The sequence below is a fragment of the Octodon degus genome, unplaced genomic scaffold (genome assembly GCF_000260255.1).
Source record: "Octodon degus isolate 3935 unplaced genomic scaffold, OctDeg1.0 scaffold00266, whole genome shotgun sequence".
Lineage (NCBI taxonomy): Eukaryota > Metazoa > Chordata > Mammalia > Rodentia > Octodontidae > Octodon > Octodon degus.
The window spans coordinates 376,649-382,977 of record NW_004524842.1 but is presented as its reverse complement, the minus strand read 5'-3'; positions in this window follow the sequence as shown (position 1 = coordinate 382,977).

Sequence of the window (6,329 nt, the reverse complement as noted above, 5' to 3'; positions counted from 1 at the left end):
GCATGGTCTCTCCTATAGGAGAAGCCCAAAATATAAATAAAGAGTAAAAGGAAAGATAGATAACGGGAAAGAGGGAGACCAATTTTGTTCAAAAGAGCTGGAGAGAGGAGGAAGGGAGGGGAAGGTAAAAGGGTTTTTAAAAATTAATACATGTTATGAACATGTAATAAGTCAGTATCTCACAAGGAATGCAAGTATTACATAATGCAAACATGCACTCATAAAGAAGAAAAACTGAAAAAAAGAAAAAAGGAATACTGATCCCAGGGCTGCACAGCAACCGTGTCAGAATCTCTGGATTGAGAGCGTGTGGTGTAAACATTTAAGTATTTATTCGTAATAAGGTAAAATATTAGCTTTTGATGCCAAAATTATGACAGCATATTTGTGTTAATTTTTAAATAATTTTATATTATCAATACATTATAAATAACTGCAGTAAATCAGTGTATCTCTAGAGGGCATCTATTGTATTAAGACAAATGTATTTAAGTCTAACTCTACATTTTTAATTTCAATGGTCATTTTGATATTTTAATATATCTTGTACATGTTACAAAAAGTTTTTGAAGTGGCAGAACTCAACTAAAAGACATGTTTATAGAACATGACTTCATTTAATAGGTCTGTTTCTCAACATCTAAATACTACAAATAATTCTGAAATAGCTTAACAATAGCAAATTATGTAAAACAAAATTGCATTTTTTAACAGGCTAGGAATGGGGGTCTATTTGTTATCAGATTATGTCATTGTTTTCATTTATAGGAAAGATAAACTGTTATAGTACATAGTAATGATATTTAAATGCTACTACATAGTATCGACTCAGTACATTAGAAAAATCACAGTTCACTGTTAGTATTTAAGGCAAACAAATGAATCTATCTTTCTGTGACTCAGTTTGTGAAATGATGTGAAAAAGAGATCCCATGCAGTTGGACTCAGGGTGCTTTCCAGTAGCCTTGTGATGCCAATTAGGTGACGCTGGCCATGTGCCCGACATCAACACCTCAGAAACTGCAGGGAGCACAGGCAGTCCTCTGCCAGGGCCCACAGCAGTGCCAGGCACCAAGAGATACTGGAGAACACTTCAGAGACGGTGGATTCCATCTTTCTCTTAGGACTTATTCTTTCTGCTTTTCTTTTTCCTATAACCTTAATTTTTGCTTTTTAAACCTTGTAGTTCTGTGAGACACTTCGAGCCTTAAGTAAGGTAGAGTACTAGAAAACTCATGACAGCTTTCAAGAATGGAGCATAGAGGAGGTCCAGGAGATGGGTGTGTCCTTGTCTTTGTCCCCCGAGATGCGTAGCTCCAGCACATCCTGGTCAGACCATGGGGCTAACCCACAGCTCATCCTGGGGGTTCCAATTCAGGCCCCACTCATGCAACTGTCTTGCATTTTTTCACTACAGAACTCTCTGGTTAAATGTAGCTCAATTTCTTGATCTACATCTTTCAAAGAAATTTCAAGGCATAGAAACTAAGATCCATGCATTTCCAGGAGCTGGCCTGGCCTTGCTTAGTGGTCACTGGGGCTCTGCACGGGGTTTCTCTTGGGCATAGGCCTTGCCTCCTGGGAGAAAGCCTGCCTCCTTCTCAGATGGGAATGCCTTTCTCCCATCTTATCCATCTTTTGGAGAACAGAAGCACAGAGCCCTGAGCCCTCTTCATGTCTCATTTTTCTTCCTCACTTACCAAACCACTCTCTCACCAGGACACTAAGTGCAATACTTCAATTTCTTTCCAAGAACAAATGAAATCAATTTCCAATTCTAGCACTGGAAGAAGGGTCTTGAACACCCTTTCCGGGGACCCAACCTTCTAACTCTTACTTAGATGCCAGCCATCCCTGCCTATGACCACAGTGACACGAGAACTTATGGATGTCAGTATGCACAGCAAATCTCCTAAATCCCTGGCATCCTAATTTTGGCCATCACAGAGCTAGACAGGTAGTGCTTTTTCTTTTTCCTTTTACCAGATAAAGACATTAACAAATAAACAGTTGAAAGGGGGACATCTACCAACTTCAAAGACTATGATTTCACTTAAAAAGCCATGCTTATAAAATGTCAAAAAGGGGGGCTGGGGAGATGGCTTAGTGGAATAAGCGCTTCCCTGGCAAGCTCAAGGACCTGAGTTCAATCCCAGGTTCTGCCAAAAAAAATAAAATGTCAAAAAGCTGCAATGGGGCCAGGGAGATAGCTCAGTAGATATAAGCATTTGCCTGGAAAACACAAGGTACTGAGTTCAATCCCCAGTACCGGAAGAAGAAGAGGAAGAGGAAGAGGAAGAGGGAGGAGGAGGAGGAAGAGGAGGAGGAGGAGGAAGGAGGAGGAGGAGAAGGAGGACAACGACCATGACAACGATGACAACAACACAGACGTGACTGACAAAAAGTCTTGAGTGAAGCTATAACAATTAATGATTGCAATAGTAAAGAAACTGATTGGGCAACAGTCTCAGCTGTGAAGAAAAGCTGTGAGGGCCGACCTGATAGTTCAGTGGACTAAAGCATCTGCTTAGGCAGAGCTCAGTGGCCAGGGTTCAATCCCCAGGGTGCCATGCCTGCCCCACCTGCAGGGCGCGCAGAGATGGAGACTGAGACTGGGCATGGTGGCGCACACCTGTAATCCCAGTGTTTGGGAGGCTGAAAACAGGAGAATCACTGTAAGTCCGATCTACATAGTAAGACCCAGTAGACCCTGTATTAAATACATTTAAAAAATAAATAAAAGCCAGGACTTTAAATGGAATAATTTTTGCTTTCTTTTTCAAATTCTCACATTTTACCCTTGTTCCTGCCATCCATGAAGACAAGAGTTTTTCAAGCTTATCACCAGTCTGGAGTTTGGCAGCAACCAACTCTAAAAGGTTCCCTGGGGCAGTGTGACCTTCATCAGCTCCCTCGGTCCCCACCCTTGTACTCAGACCAAACATGCAAACATGACAGTGTGAGCAGGGCATCGCACAGAACCTCCTGGGCCCCTCACACCACTCAAGAGTAAATGACGCCACAGGTGTGACTGACAAAAAGTCCTGAGCGAAGATATAACAATTAATGATTGCAATAGTAAACAAACTGGGCAAGAGTCCCAGCTGAACTCCACGGTGTGCTCACGCTAATTAAAATGCACAGCATCTCAATTACTTCTGAATGTGAAATGAGAAGTGGGGCAAGCACGGATTCACCGGAGAGCAGACCCGTACAGAGGCAAGCCCGGCGCAAGCATCGGGGCCAAGGCTAGTCCTGCCTTTGCAACTGCAGGAAGTGCTTCCCAAGCAAGGCTTAAGGCCAGCAGATATCCCTGCTCGTGAGTACAGTGAGCGAGGACCTGCAAGCATAGGTGCGGGGGTGACAGGGGGCAGCTACGTTTATTGATGATAATAGGAAAACATGCTGAAGGCAGAGCTGTGCCAGCAGAAACAAAAATATGGCACCGACACAAAAGTGGTACCAGGACAACAGGGGAGCATGAACGCCAGCTTTCAGTTCCTGGGAGGTGCCATCCACCCCGCGTGCCTGCCTCTCATTGGGTTTCTAGGAAAGTCTGACAGGCGTGATTAATAGCGTGCCGAATCCTCCTGGGGTAGGGGCTTGCAGCAAGTACTGGGTATGTTTGATCCAGAGTTCACGCTGATTAAGTTACATGTAGCACTGGAGGGAGGGTTGGCCCTGGATGCTGTCCAAACTCAAGAGAGCGGAGGGGAAAGGTCTCCTAGTCCCAGTGCCCTGTGTCCCAGTGTCCTGTCACCTTGGGAAAATCATTTCATTTCTCTATTCTATTTCCTCTGACATAGATGAGGGATTTACAAAAGGACTGTTTCTTAGGAGGGCTGCGGTGGCTGGGATGTACATTCCTATATTCCTCAGGACTAGTGCGGCTTGCAAATGTCTACTGTGATATACGTCAGGGTGATCTTTCTCAGATAACATGGAAGCCACCAGGGAATGAGGGTGGTATTGTCTAAAGAAGCCAAGCCCTAGTGAGTTACTCCCAGGGTACAGGGCTCCTCACTGTGGGACAGTCAAGAACATAAAACCCACTACTCAGAGCCAACACCCCAGTGTACACACCGCTGTGGGTGATCAGGGAAGGTAAAGGCTCTCCAGCCCCTTCCTTGGCAGCCCTGCTCCCTTGTTAGGCCATGACCTGCCTTCTTCTGTGGTAAAAGTGCACTCCGGGAGGTTACATTGTTTCCTTTCAATCTTGACATGACCTACTAGGGCTGGTATTATCAGCTCCAAGATAAGAGGAAGACTGTGGAGACCCAGGCAGGTTCCACAGAGTCTAAGGCTAAATCACGAGGATCAAGATATAAACTGGGCCTTTCAGCCTGTTAGAGCGCCTTGCTCCATTCGTGCTATATACTTTTGACCTTTAGGAGACAGAATCAAAATCCCAGGGCTTGGGCAGGGGAGACACTTCAGTGGCATAAACACCTGCCTGGTAAGGGCAAGGTCCTGGGTTCAGCCCCCAGTACAAAAAAAAAAAAAAAAATTCCAGGGCTTTTCAGACTGACCTACTGGTTGACCTTGGGAGACCAACTGCTCTCTGACACCAGTCCTTCCCAGAGAGACCCGTGAGGTTCTGAAGTGATCACCAAACTCCCTACGGCAGGAAGAGTCCTGGCATACAAGCTCCAAGCAGACTGGCAGGTTTAGGTACCCAGAAGCATAGGGTATGACAGGGAAAAGTAACACCCAACCTGCTAGATGTCACACGTGCCAAGTCTGTGGTCTCACATTATGGAGGAGCAAAGTCGTAAACCAAAGGAGGAGGTTAAGAGAGTTTTATTGGAAATAACAGATAGATTTCTAGTAGGGGTCCCAAGTGAGTGGCCACCGAAGCTCTTTGGTAAGAGTGTTTTATACAGCAAAATCGCAACGTGGATACCACATATAGCCCAGAGAACTCATAGAAATGGTGGCAAGCCTGTGGGATTTGGGCCACAACAAGCTGTTTGTGTCACTGAAAGCTCTAAAAGGTTCGCCATCACAGACATAAAGGATTACAAGTATATCTGCTTGGCTAGTAGTGATCTACTAGAGAAACGAGGCATGAAACAAGAGGGTATGGCTAGCATCCTTCATCATTAACTTTAGCTTATTCATAACACTTAACACAGGAAGAACAAAGGCATTTCTGGGAGGGGATGCAAGCATGGGTGTAATCTTCCATCACTCACCTACACAGCTGACATCCTAGCTGGGCTCAGTGGGCCAGGCCAAGTTCATCACAGGAGAATCTCAGGCAGCTGTTCACCTCCAGGGAGCCTCATGGGCCTGGCCATCACATCTCCATCTTGAGGCCTGGCTCTCTCCAAAGCCTGATCCCTCTCTATCTATTAATCTCTATCTTAGCTCTCTAGCATTTCCAGTTTTAACAATTAGTCTGACATTCAGTTCTGGCCTGGTTTGTTCAGATCCTAGGGTGTCCTAGGTGTGCCCCATGAACCAGCAGGACTGGGGCACCATCCAGGAGCCTGTTAGAAATGAGAAATCTCAGGCTTCACACCAAATCTATTAAACAGAAGCTCTATGTTAACTAGATGCTTCCTATGACCCTAGAATCATATATGGAACTTTTTCCATTGAAACAGAACCTTGCTGTATGGCTTAGACAGATCCTCAACTAGCTATGTAGCCAAATCTGGCCTTGAACTCATGGTGATCCTCTTGCCTCAGCTTCCTTAATGTTAGGCTTACAGGTGTTCACCACCACTCCCAGCTGAGGCTTTTTAAAAGTATGAATTTCCAAGAGCTAGAGTCCCAAACGCTAGAGTGGTAGTAGTAGAGAGAGGTCCCCTAAAATGTGTTTTTAAGATATTTTTTTAAAGCTTGTTTTCTTTTGGTCCCTGTCCTCAAGAAACATCAAGTCCTTTCTACAATCAACAAACAGCCATGTTTGACCAACAGCTGTCACTGCAGCCAGCAGACACCTTCACCCAGGCACTGCCTTGGACTAAATTCCACGGTATAATGATGAATGTGGCAGTGCTGCTTCAACCAGAGTTTTCCAGTTCAAATGACTTCCCATCCCCCAACCCTCTGTCCCCAAGTCACCAACAGGTTTAGACTACAGTCTTATCTCAACAGCGGGACTCCTGGGTTTTACTTTCTCTTGATCCTCATCCTTACTCTGGTACGAATTAAGAAGGAATGAGTGAAGCAAGAGAGGGAAGAAGGACAAACATTAAGCTGCATTAAAAACTTACCATGTCTCTTCTACAATCTGAGGTACAGGATCTCAGGATAAATCCTGAGGGGATTTCACTGACCTTCTCAGACCCAAAAGCTACAACTCTTGTTGCATAGGTCCT